The sequence below is a fragment of the Malaya genurostris genome, chromosome 2, assembly GCF_030247185.1.
Source record: "Malaya genurostris strain Urasoe2022 chromosome 2, Malgen_1.1, whole genome shotgun sequence".
Lineage (NCBI taxonomy): Eukaryota > Metazoa > Arthropoda > Insecta > Diptera > Culicidae > Malaya > Malaya genurostris.
This window is the reverse complement of record NC_080571.1, coordinates 297,682,680-297,697,325: the sequence shown is the minus strand read 5'-3', so window position 1 is coordinate 297,697,325 and position 14,646 is coordinate 297,682,680.

Sequence of the window (14,646 nt, the reverse complement as noted above, 5' to 3'; positions counted from 1 at the left end):
GTATTGTTTTTTTTTGTTTTCAGCAAGAAAAAAAACACGACGAGCCTCTCAAGGAGAATTACTTCTCATCTGTGTCTTGTTTCGTACTTCGCTGGTAGATCTTGCGACCAGGTGATCCAAAATAGAGGAAGTATAAGTAAACAAATTCTATAAGGTTAGTAAAAACAGTTAAATGATTCAGCCTGGAAATCTACATGGATTGGAAAAACAAATCTAACACACTCTTGTGACTGAATGATTAAGTAAATGAAAATAGATTTCAATATTGAAATTACTCAATTCCTCAGTCTAATACTTTTAAAATAAATTTCTTACATCAAATCATGCAATGAATGCTATGAAAATGTGTACTAAAAAAACTTGCTATTTCGCTATTTATGTTTAATTAGTTATTGCTATTTAAATCGCTTGGATGAATTATAATACTTTTTACTTTAAATTTCAATTCATTTTAAGAAATTTTCTATCATGAAGTAGAGTTATTCAGCTCGTAATGTCGGTAGTCTGATGGTTATGCTAAAGATTGTTTCGCTTAATTTCTGGACGTATAAAATCAACTCATTCTTATAATTATTTTGATGGAATAAAACAGTTGAGCAGTCAAAGAAAAATCTTTATTTGTGGCCCTTTCAGTCATATTTCCTTTCGGTTTTGATGAAATAACGAATTTTTCTTTTGGAGACTTTTCGTCAGTTTTAACGGTTATTATATCTCACAATTTTCTCTTACTTAAAACTCACTCACAGAGTCACTTTTCCAGTCTACTTCGATTTCCACTTAACAATTGCCCAATTACGCTCGATCTGGCCGAGGTATATTTCGATGAAATCAACTCTATTCTCATGGTACCCTTAAAGGTTGAGGACTGTATGTTTTAGAATACTATTTCCACGTTTCAAATCAATTTTCTTGAAAAATAAAAACTTGCGAAAAATTTCAACTGGAAGTATTGAGAGAAATCGAACAAGTCACGAGATCAATTCACAATTTGACCGACTGCTTTTAGTCCTTAAGCGGCGGATAGGGTCTAACAATTTTAAAAAATCATTTGTTATTTTCTTTCTATTTGCTGATAGTAAAACGTTTCAAGAATATTCTGTGAAAATTTGAAGCCTATCGGAATAAAACTCAGCAAGTTATGGGTCTTTATCGTTGCCGATCTCATACTACGAAGAAATAAGAGCTGCGCACACAGGCCCAAGATTTCTGCTTTTATTGGTTAAATCACTTGACAAAACATTTTCGAAATGTTTCATTATAACAAAATACAAAAGAAAAAATATGGCTTTTTGAGAATGTTAGAGCCTTCGTGCTCCCTTGAGTAATAAATTGTTCCCTTCGATTTTATACACAATTAACTTTAAACGCGTTTTTCTCGAAAGCAGGTTTTGAAAGTCCGTGTCCATCGTCATTCAAAAACTACTGCACCAGTTTTTTTCAAATTTTGCACACACTTTCTACATATAAAAAACCAGACCCCAACGTTTTCCTTTTTGTTATTTGTTACTTTGGGGAGGTTTTACAGCTACAAAATGGCCGATTTTTTGGTGAAAAATCGTACTTTTGAATTTAAACAACCACCAAATATTCAAAAAATTAAAAAAAAAAATCAAACAGAAACGTTGAAGTCTAGAAAAACTTATGCTCTAACTATGCTGCTTTGATTTGTTCACTTCTGATTAGTCTGCGCTGAGATACAGTAGACACCGCAAATCATGATTTTTAAGAAGCGTCCTCAAAAATGCCTCTTAACCGACTTATTTCTCAATATTTTTCCACGAAAAAAATACAAAATGTTGTTCGAATGATGCTTTTTATTATACAAAATATTTTAATTTATTTTGTTGAACGATAGTTCTGAAAAAAATTCGCAAAAAAAAATGTTTTTTTTTTCATCATTTAGACCCTAACCGCCTCCCACCACCGCCTTAAGTGTTTCTTAACTGTAGTAGAAACTAACCAAATATCTTCGAAACTTTACAATTTGTGTGTTTTTCGATGATCCCGTGAGTACTTTGGTGAGTACTTTGGAAGAATGAATTTTCGAGTACTCTTCTTTGTAGAGCTTTAACTTCAAATACGCATTTGTAACTAAAACTAGAGATTTCTTCCGCAGCTTCAAATCGTTTTCCAAATAAGAAATTTTGTTTTGAGCTTATAAGTGAAAACGAGTTTTCTATCAGTAAGCATCTTCGGTACCTCGTATGTGCCTTGTTCATATTCGAGTCTTGTACTGTGTCTACTTTTGTCCATCATTTTCAATGTGTTTCTTGTTGAGACGAACTGAGTCGTATGGTATATGATACTCTGCCATTTGGGTCTCGGTTTCAGAAAAAAATGAAAATTTTTTCTCCTATGTAGGATGCCAATGCAAATGTACCCAGCATGAACGAGTTATGCAAATTTACAAGGAACCACCCCCGATCCCATTTCAACCAGAATGTTAGTTTATTTTCTGAATTCGATTGGTTAAAATTTGGTACAACTAATCGATTGTTGTTTTAACTAAACTGTCATTTTGGTTTTTCAATTAGCAGAAACGATGGCTGAAACAACTTATTTAACTGTTTGAATAAAAATGCTGTCAATTAGTGAGGACACATATCTTTTAATTTCATCAAATATTTTAGTTGAAATAACTGGTGTTGTTATTGAAACAAAATTCTGTTTGTTAAAAAATAAATCGGTTTTATTTGTTTTAGACATTGCAAAAGGTTGAATCAACTCGAAGAGTGTTATTGATTTGCGAAAATAATCAAAATATACTTACTGATACACGTCATGATCTATTTTAAATAAGTTCGGTATGTTGAGATTCGTGAAAAATAAATATCGTTGTTAAAATATAAACAGTATTTTACACCCAAACCTCCATTTACGAACCTTATATATGTATGTATGTATGCTTACACACTCACTCGTTTGCGTATATGTGTATATATTTATACATGTAAATGATCGCTTTTACTTCACCAATATTTATATGTATTAGGAAATACAAATATTTGCACACATGCGTACGTATATTAATACATATATACATATATAAGTTACGTAAATGGAGGTTTTGGTGTATATTGACATGTAATATCATTAGGGCTGGAAAAACTACCGATCACTGCTGATTTCAAGTGATCTTAACCAAGGAATAAATTATCATTACGAAATCAGAACTGATCTGATCTCTAAGTGAATTTGATTTTTGTATGATCATGATCATGTCAAGTCGAGATCAGTAAAGATTTAAATTCTAAAAAAATACTTCTGATTCGATCGGAAATGATTGATGTAGAAAAACGTTTTTAATCAGTAAAAGTGTCCGGAGGAGCGAGTAAATTAGCGAAATTATTAAATTTACCTAAAATGAGTATTGAAAGATGATGCCTTCAAACGGTTGAACTAAAGTTATGCACTGATAATTTTAGTCAATTTATATGAGCTTGGGTGCATCAACTGCTGGGAATTGGAATTTTGCGAAGGCAATTCAAACGCGACATTCAATCGCAGCGCGTTCTGTGTGTTTGAAACCCTTCGCTCCTGTTACTTTTATAAATTAAATTCATGTCAAAAAGCGTTTTATTGCTAATGCATGAACATCATCATCGGTATCAAACAGCTGGAAGTAAAACAGTCTGCTGGAAGTAAATCAATGATCGAATTAGAAGCATGAAATTTTTGCGCATACCTTTTGATGATGATCATTAACATTTTCTAATTTGTTACCAAATCATTTTCATCTTAAACAAGGTTAACTTTATCACAACACCGCTGTTAGATAAACACTTGTTATCATAAATTTCTCAAATCGAATGAACATAATTTCATCAAACGCTTTAACCATCAATGTTGTTTTCATTGACATTTTGAAGCGACGCGAACAGATTTCAACTAAAAAAGTTGTTGATTTTGCATTGCGATTATTGTTTTGCTTTCAACTGTCTCCGGCATTTGACAGCATTCAAAACAACATATTTTGCAACTACTTGAATATAATCAAATCAAAAACCATATTGGTTGAATCAAAAAGCAATTAGTTAAATCAACTATCGCAAAAATCAAAAACTGCGATATCGCAATTTTATGATCGAAGGGTTCTCCGTGTACATTTAGAAAACCGAACGAATTAAAAACACACACACACACAAAGTTAACAATTTCGCCTACTTCGATGTGATGTATTGTATTCGATTGATCTTCAGTTTACCATCTTATCGTAGACCACTGACTTGAAAAAACCTGGCCTGAAGTTTAACTGCATGTCATGGCGAACGTAAGGCAAACCAATGAACTTACACAGAAAAAATAATGAAATTCACACGACAAGTTTGTCAATAGTACTACGAAATAGACTTCAGTTGAATCTGAAAATCTGATTTAAAACCATAATTGATATAAAATTAAACTGGAATAAATTGATTTTCCAATGAACAGGACTGTCTGTTTCTAAAATCGCCTAGTTTTGCTTTCAAAGTATATTGGAAAATGAAGAACTGTAAAGTAACTTTCCATTCGATTCGCTGTTTCAAATATGTGCATGAAAATTGATGTAAATCCACAAAATATTTTTATCAGTGTAGTATACCCTTGTTTTATTTGAAATTGGTGTGCCTGTCAATTGTACATCATTTCAGTACATGGATGGATACCAAAGGCTAAGCATGCTGCAAAATTGTTCGTTCGTTATTGAGCTCCTTTAGCTGATTGTATTTTCCGTAAACAAGAGCGACCGCATGGAGTTTACCTTTGAACCTACTGTTTTTTTTCTTTTGGGGCTTCACCTAAAGTTCAGCGTATCTCTTTGTTGAATTGATACCTAGTATGGGGAGAACAACATATACCAATATTTGTAAAATTATGTTTTGACGCGTCAATGTTTTTGTTTGTATCGTATATGAATGGTGATTGGCATTTTATTGAAGTGGGAGTTATGAAGTTCAAGGCTACTGAACCCGGTCGATCGCTGAAGAAAATTTTGGTAGAGTATTTACACGTTGGTGTTATACTGCACGTAATTATTTTGGATGATTTCAGCATGTCAGCGATGAATAAAAACAATTTGTTTATCATGACTTTCATCGGAAAAAAACATCTTCACTATCTTATCAGTTTTTTAATGCAGTAAAATAGAAACTTTGGTTGTTGAAAGGATGAACAATGAAAAGGCTATCGGTTCTCATGATTGGAGTTGTTTATGAAATTAAGTGTTCGTTGGGAGAATAATTACCCCTTCACTGCATTCTACTTTTATCTCTGAACGCAATGCAACATATTTACACTTTAATCACAGATGGGACAATCCTTGAATGTGGTCACTGGCTTCAACTTGTTGAAAGAGCCGCGTTGGTCAATCACTTTGTCGTATGGTATCTCTGCTGTTTTTCTCTTTATTGTATCAGTTTGAAAATGGAAGGAAACTCAACAGTGAGTATCATGCATGCATCTATTCCTTCTGCTCGTATTTTTTCTTCTTTGCTACTGCTTCACTGCACTACCTATTTAGTGTGCTATGCAGGCAATAAAATGATAATAGCCAGTAACAATGACCGGAATGAAGCAGTGGAGAGGTTATTGATATCGGCTGTAGAGCAAAGAAGTGGTTGATGAAGAAAGAAATGGTATGTTATAGTTACGATTGAATGTTTATCATACAAGCTGAACAGTTTATCATACAAGATATTACAAATCTTTTTTCCTTTATTCAAATCGGATACGAATGACACGTTCGGAAATTGTGAGTACCGGTTCGTATAAAAAATGTACTGAATCGAAGAAATGCAACTTAGTTGGGAAAACACGAGAAGTATTTTTCAATGCAAAAATCGGGTAAAACATTGAGAGCAAAAATCGGACACGGATTTTGCAACGAGAAAATCGTTTAAAAACATCGTTTTCGCAAGAACTTGATAAAAAAGTTTAGTTTTCATCTGATATTGGCATTTAAAGATTGTCTGCCCGGTTCTATCGAAAAAGATTATTATAAACAATTCATTGCAAAGTCCGTGTCCGGTTTTCAAACTCCATCTTTTTATCAAATTTTTCAAAGTAGAAAAATTAAACAGGTTTTTAAAACAAAGTTGAGTCTATCCGATTTTTACATTCAGTCGTTCGTTTGATACAAGCCAGTTCCTTAATGCATCCAAAAACAACAGATTACTCACCTACCTACAGCAATAAACAAAAAGTGCCACTAATCAGAAAAAATACGTCAATACCGGAAAGTAAAATTTTGCAACGTTGCTATCAGCTGTTTGACTCGTGTTCGACGACTATTTACTCTGGCTTTTTTGTGTACATTGTCCTGTACTATCCATCCAGTACAAGGCAGTTCAAAATCGCTTTTATATTTACCTCGTTATCAAGTACGTTAGCAGTGGTAGCAATACACCTAGCAGGAAAGAAATGATACCATAAATTAGTATCTAGATTAATTTTGTGCATGTATGATTTGCCATCATTCGTTTAAGGTATAAGTGTGGTTTGCGGTTCAATTTATTTATCTTACAGGCCACTTGTCGTATGTTCAAGTTTTGAACTAGAAGTACTCCTAGTGTCAATATGATCATAGCACCAGGAATGAAGTAATTATATATGCTAAGAATCGGCGGCGAAGTCTGTTGGAAAAGAATGGTCCAATTCCGCAGAAGGGATGAAATACCATACCTTCCGCGGTAGTAGTAGAATGAGACGGTGTGAGCGAGTAAGGGCGCGATAACCACTGCGGATCACATGTTTGTGATAACACAAGTACTCCAGAAGTGTCGTGAATACAACGTACCCACGCAGCATCTATTCATTGACTTCAAAGCGACATACGACACAATCGATCGAGAACAGCTATGGCAGATCATGCTCGAATACGGTTTTCCGGATAAACTAACGTCAAAGCAACGATGGATAGAGTAATGTTCTACGTCTAAGTATCTGGGACGCTCTCGAGTCCCTTCGAATCTCGGAGAGGGCTACAACAAAGTAATATACTCTCTTATCTTTTGTTCAATTTTGCTTTGGAAGGTGTGACTCGAAGATCGAGGATCGACACGAATGGTACGATCTACCGAAAGTCCATATAGCTTTTTGGGTTTGCTGACGACGTTGATATTATGACACGTAACCTTGAGAAAATGATGGAAACATACATCGTACTTAAAGCTGAAACTTGACGTATCGGACGAACAGATGTGTCGAGAACAAAATACATGAGCTCTTGGAAAAAAAACAACGCCTCTCACCACGAATAATGATAGATGGTGACGATGTCGAGGTTGTTGATGAGTTTGTGTATTTGGGCTTACTGGTGACCGCCGATAATGATACCAGCAGAGAAATTCAGAGGCGTATTTTGGCTGGAAATCGTGCGTACTTTGCACTCAGAAACACCCTTCGATCGAGTAAAGTACGCCATCGTACGAAATTAACCATCTACAAAACGCCCATTAGACCAGTTGTTCTCTAGGGTCACGAGACCTGGACTATGTTGGCTGTGTTCTCGAAAGAAAGGTGTTGCGGACCATCTATGGCGGAGTGCAGATGGAAGACGAAACGTGTAGACGGCGTATGAACCACGAACTGCAACAGCTGCTTTGAGAACAACCTATCGTATGGACAGCTAAAATTGGACGGCTCCGATGGGCTGGGCATGTCAACAGGATACCGGACGGCAACCCAGTGAAAATGGTTCTATTGAATGGTTTGCTTTTCGAATTATACGAAATTTTATGTAAAAAAAATCTGTCACAGTTGCCTAATATTTTTAGATTTTTATTTCACACGGTTATAGTTATCCAACAAGCCATAGATTGTTAAAATTCGTCCATTTCTAACGGAGATATCGATATTTTTGTGAAAACAACTTTGACCCTTATTCCAGCAGTAGGAGTTTTAAGCGCTGCATGATAAAGCGACGCTTGTGAGCAAAGTGAAACACGAATTTTTATGCTTTTGTAGGCAATTGTATGAAATTGTTTCAAAGCATCAAATAGACTGTGTACTGCATGCTTTTTTGACGTTTTGCCTCGTTTCAATTTAAGCACGGTTCGTTTTTGGGAACATAATCGTTCCAATATGACTAATAGCAGTATTTCAAAACAATTTCTTATTTATATTGATTTAAAGTGCTATTTGTGCAAGCAGAATGTGTAAGCTGGAAGAACATGACTCTTACACCCATATACCATTCGAATTAGTTTATCGAGATCAGCAAATGTGTGTGTGACAAATAATTTCACTCAATTTTACTTAGATTCATATGAAAAGTCTGATGTTCCCATACAAGGTTCCTGAATTTTCTTCAGATGCGAATCATGGTTCCGGAACCACAAAATGACATGTGTACAGAAATTAAAATAATGTCACTCGTTTATCTCATAGATACCTGAGCCGATTTCCTCCTTCTGAGATTCACATCAGTCCAGTTGATTAATGATGCCGTTCTCATGAACGTATATGCTACAGAGGAATTCACTCAGGTTGTTAAATTGCAACTTTCTTTGAAACTATGGTTTGTTAAAGTCTGAAATTCCAATTAGTGCTCCATTTTCATGTAAATCTGAATTTCGGAGAGAGTTATAAGTTTCAATATGTTCAGTAAGGGATGATTCGAATTCAAGGTTTCCGAAGCCCAATGAATATTGACCAAACATGATTGACTTATAATGTATACGTAATAGCTTTACTACATAACTAGGTATATTAAAACAAGTTTTCATTCATTACATCAACATCAGAATCACAACAAATACAAAATATTTAAATTATAACACGAGTTAAGGAAAAGTGTAAAGAATAGTATCGACAAAATGAGTCTTATCGCCTGTGACTATTTTCATTACACAACACTTATTATTTTTTTTATCATTTTAATGTGATTTTGAAATAAGCGGGTCTAAAAAAATTACTGACCACAGTGTCCTTCATACACCGTCATAATTGTGTAAGCATGATCAGGTGAAGTATGTAATCAATTTGGTGGCTTTGATCGGTTCCCATTTATGGTTGGGCTGATACCGTGCAGAATAATGCAAATTATCTCCTAGAGCTTGCAAAATTACTTTTACTGTTTTGCTGTTCAACCGTAACAACACATAATCAATCTTATCAATCAGTTTCGCTAGCCGATTCGGTCCGTGATGGACATGTTTGTATACAACAACTGCGTCACCACGAAGCTGTGTAGGATTACTTTAGCAAAGAAAAATATTTGCTTACTTGTTCCGATCTCGGATTTTTCATTTAAACTTGCTTCAACGAATGTTATTGTTACTATTCAACATGAGATTTATTTGAACCCACTTGCAACAAGTCTGAAAATAGGTGTGTATTTGCCTATTTTGAGTGAATTATAGGTTGAATTACTTTCATATGACGCCATAACGGCGATAAGGCATTCCGAAGCAAGGTGCTATTTGTAGATTGAAGGCACTCATGTTTTAAAAAATGTGACTGACAATTGAAATCGGAAAAGAACGTCATCTCTGTCAAATTAAACAACACTGGCTACCTTCATCTACACCAGGGGTTCCCAAAGTGGTCGATATGGACCCCTTGGGGTCGATATTTTTTTTGCGGGGGTCGACGTAAACGTAAACTGACTGTGGGGGTCGATGAGATCTAGAAATCGACCCCCTATTGTTTGAAATAAGTTGTTTTTTGAAATATGTACGCTAAAAAAGTTGTGTTTATTTGACCATCCGCAGAAGTTGGTAAGTATTTTACATCAATTTTAAAAAAACAAAAAATTGAATTTTCAAAGAAATTTGTTGATGGGGGTCTGAGGCCTAAGTCAATTGCAGTGAAGTGGTCCATGACCCAAAATAGTTTGAGAACCCCTGATCTACACCATCGTTTGGCGTAAAAAGAGAAAGGTTGATGTGATGTCCCTAATGTAAGGTTTTATGCTCGAAACTGCAGTTTCTGTTAGTAGTTTCCACCTGTTTGGAAAGTTAAGTGGAAACTACTAACAGCGAAAGCCGTTTAGACGAAGAGCATTTCGTCCAAAGCCGTTACGCTCAATGGGTCATATCGCCGAAAGGATTATTTTGCCGAAAGAGATTTTGCCGAAAGAGTAAAGTATGGAGCAGTAATATCGGTTAATTTTTGAATGTGATAAAACGTCCGTAAATGGAAGGTAAAGACTGTCCCAGAAAGTATGGACGCACTTTGATTTCGCTGTAAATAATTCACAAGTGTTTGATATACTGATAATATTAGACTACAACAACAGAGTATTATTCTCAACATTTGCTACTTAGCCATTGTAGACTAGCTGGTGCACCTTTTTGCGAGCGTTCCTCATTAACACATAGATCAATAAGTCCCGAGACTAAAGCAGAGATGGCGCTCGTAGTGAACCAGTAACCACGTCTTTCTAGAGTACTAACCTTTGCTTGAAACGAGTCAAAATTTTAAGTCGATCCGACCAGAAACAGCTGAGTTATCGAGGTTGGAGTAAAGTCGTTTTGTAGTTTGTTTAAAAATGGAAAAAAAACAAGTTTCGTGTTTAGATAAAGCATTGTTTTTTAATGGGTAAAAACACCGTGCAAGCGAAACAGTGAATTGAAAAATGTTATCCGGACTCTTGTCCATCAAAAGCAACGATTTGTCGGTGGTTCGCCGAGTTTAAACGTGTTCGTACCGACACAAATGACGCGGAACGCTCGGGTAGACCTGTGGAAGCCGTTACACCGGAAAATGTGAGTGAAGTGACAAAAATTATAATGAAAGATCGTAAAGTAAAGCTCCGTGAGATTGCTGAGATGACACAGATATCATATGGAAGTGTATTTACTATCCTTCATGAAAAATTGAGCATGAAAAAGGTTTTTTCCAAGTGGGTGCCGCGATTGCTTTCGATGGAACAAAAACACCCTGCCACAAGTCGATGAAAACAATGGCGAAATTGAACGAATTGGGCTTTGATCTGCTTCCCCACCCCCCATACTCGCCAGATTTAGCCCCCAGTGACTACTGGCTCTTTGCTGATCTTAAAAAAATGCTCCAGGGAAAAAGATTTGGCTCAAATGAGGAGGTCATCGCTGAAACTAAAGCTTATTTTGAAGCGAAAGATAAATTTTTTTATAAACATGGTATTGAAAAATTGGAAAAACGTTGGAACCATTGTATCACCCTAAAAGGTGATTATGTTGATGAATAAAAAAAATTTTGCAAAAAAATGTTGTTTCCATTGTTAGTCTCGGGACTTATTGATCCATGTGTTAAATTCCGTACAGACTTCTTGGCGACAAGTTTTGACACTTTTTTACAATCTTTTTCGAGCTGTTGAATGGTTTCGGCTGCCGAGACATGTTTCCTAAGATGTGTCTTCGTTAATGCCCAAAATTCCTCAATTGGTCGAAGTTGTGGGCAATTTGGTGGATTCATGTCTTTTGGAACGAAAGTGACATTTTTGTTAGTATACCATTCTACCGTTGATTTCGAGTAGTGGCAAGAAGCAAGATCTGGCCAGAAGGCAACAGGATCCTTGTGGCTTCGAATCATGGGTAGAAGTCGTTTTTGTAATCATTCCTTGATGTATATTTCGCTGTTCATTGAATCAGTGGTGATGAAGGGTTTCGAAATCTTACCGCAGTTACAAATTGCTTGCCAGACCATAGCTTTCTTACCAAATTTTTCGACTTCAATCGATTTCTCGGACTGGTTTAACACTTGCCATTCTCGCACCGTATAATATTGTGGTCCTGGCAAGGATTTGTAATCGAGTTTCACGTAGATTTCGTCGTCCATGATTATGCAGTTCAAATTTCCAGCAAGAATCGTATTGTACAGCTTTCGAACTCTCGGCCTGATCGATGCTTCTTGTTTCGGATTACGTTTTGGTTTTTTCTGCTTCTTATAGGTTCGAAGATTCAAACGTTCTTTAGCACGAAGATCATTTGACTTCGAAGTGCCCACTGTTTTGGCCACATCCCGAACTGAAACCTCCATCTTTTGCTCGAACGCCTTCAGTATACGTTTTTCCAAGTGAGGGTTAGCAGGACCTGTTTTTCGGCCCGTTTTCGGTTTATCCTCAAAGGTGTTATCCTCACCGAACTTCCTGATTGCCTTTTGCACGGCTTTTTCATTTATTCCTTCAATATTTGCTATCTGTCTCAGTGACAGTCCGCGTTCTGTGCACCAATTGTACACAATATTTCGACGTTGTTCTGCAGAAAGTCCACGCATTTCAAAACAAACTAATGAAAACGAATGAACAACTGCACAAGTGGTTATCGAAGAGTGTAAACAACAGGACGCAGCCATAAAAATTGACAGATTCTGAACCATTGCGAAATGGCAGCGGTTTTTGATTGCGTCCATATTTTCTGGGACAGTCTTTAGTATTGCATACGTTTCTTGCGGTCTCATAAATAAGAACGGCAGTTTTGACTGTCCGACACTTTAAAAGCGGTGGCCTCTCGAATATGAAGTTGTAACTGCTTCGTTTGCCGGTCAACTCAAAGCTAAGTTTTCTTTGCCTCGCCAAACGAGCGGCACCATATGTCTTCGTTTTCGATTTGTTAACGGAAATTTACCAAAAAAGAATTGTCTGGTAAATACACCAAAGCAAATGTTTTCGTGCTTAGTAGCCAATAAAGTAAACTATTTCTCATGGAATTTCATTCTGAGGATAATGAATCGATCAGAAAAATCCAATCAAGTCTTATTTGGAATAGATAATATTTCAGATGTACGATTTTTAAACAGAATCTTTAATTTAAAAATGACTCTCGTCAAAATGACCCTGACCTCTCATTACAATCCAGCGAAAGTAGAGGATTAACTAGTTCACTTATCGCCTCATCGTCCATTGATTCACCGGTGTTACTTCTGTTTCTTTTGTGCCTTTCTTGTTTTTGGGGAAGTGGAAGTTGTTAGTTAAGAAGAATTTTAAAAATTGGTAGCAGGTCATCAGGCATCACATATTCAAATGGATACATTTTGCATGCTGTATCTTTGAATCATTGAAAATCAAATACTGGCGCTTATTACCGTTTTCATTTACAGTTTCACTTTAGCACCTACAGTGAAGTGCTCACTGAACTGAAAATATTTATTTCTCCATTAAAATGTTGGTATCGTGATGCTCAAGTTTATCCATTTTCCTCTTGGGCGTCTTCAGAAATAGCACACGTTCGTTTGATTTTTCACCGTGTAGTAATACCGGTAATTGGTTAAGGGATTTAAATTGTACACAATTCCAACAAAAAACTTGAGTTCTTCGAATGTCATATTTGAATAGATCGAGAGTATGTATGACACCGTGCTCTAGCTGCTTCTTCTTCGAACAGGGCAAGATATTGCATATTTATGGCGCTGTTAGATTTGTTCAACTGATTCTCTTGCACTTTCTTTACATTGAAGTACATTTTCTTCTCGAAGCAACAGTGCCTGTTATTCTTTATATGTTATTAGACTATTAGACTTAGACTAGTATTTCATTGTACCAACTGTATAAAACGTGACACGAAAACCAACATCATCACATGATACCTCGAAACTTCAAGGGTTCATTGATTTATGGTGGTTTGAATACTCGGATTATTTTCACTTATTCGACATGGATTTTTTCGAATGCTAGTAAGAATTGTCTAAATATTTCTGCATCTAACTTTTCAGTTAAGAGGTTGTTGCTTTCTAATGAGAAAATGTACGGTTTACTTTAGGATTTACCTCATGAAGCAGAACAAAAATGCAAATTCATTCGTCTGAAAGCATCGGCTAACATAAAATGAAATAATACTTTGCTATATAAGGAATACTTCACAACAGTAAAACAGATAACGAATGTTCCATTTTCCATTCATTGTCCGCCACAGCCTGTATGACTGTGAGGTGTATATAAATAACAATAAATGGAGATTGTGAATAGCGCACGATGGAATTTGTATCTTGCAGGTAAGTCAACTTTGCATATTTTGCTGCTGAATGAATTGAACAGCGAAACGCGAACAACTGGTTCAGGTATCAGATAAGCAAAAGTGTCTAATTCGCACATAAAGCTGTTACCAAGTGAATGTTTGTGTGCCTAATACCGTAGTGCCAGTGTTGAATTGGAAGACAATGCCCCTTTTCATCTCGTTGGACCTAACAAAGTTGCCAACATTTGGCGGCTTCTACAAGAGTCATTACTCCATCAAAACGTATATTTCATGTGGAGGAAATGAATGAAAATATTTTTCGTCAAAATACCAAGGAAAATAATTTCTATATTTAAAGATTGAAAGTTGTGATGACTTGTTGAGGAACCGCAAGGGACTAACCGTTTGTTGATGGATTGTGAGTAACACTAGGTTCTGCCAATAAACACTCCAAACAAGAAGCAACAAAAATGCAAAATTCCGAAAGGCATACCTTTACCTTGGAGTTGTAGATATTTATTTACGAACCTACCGTGAACTGATGGTAGGTACGTGGTGGGAGTCAAGGAGGTTTATTCACACAGCTGTTGAATGTTCACAATTTTTTGCGTATGTATAAAAAAAGAGAACAGCAAGGGGGCGTCAGTCGGTCGGTGCGAAGCGGGAAAGCGTCACTGACACATTTTCCTGGCCCGCAGAAGTATGGGTGAGGCGGTGCAGTTTTGTGTACATGAATTGATCTTCATTACGGTTGTCCTGTACCGGTATCACCATAATATTGATCTTCGTCCAT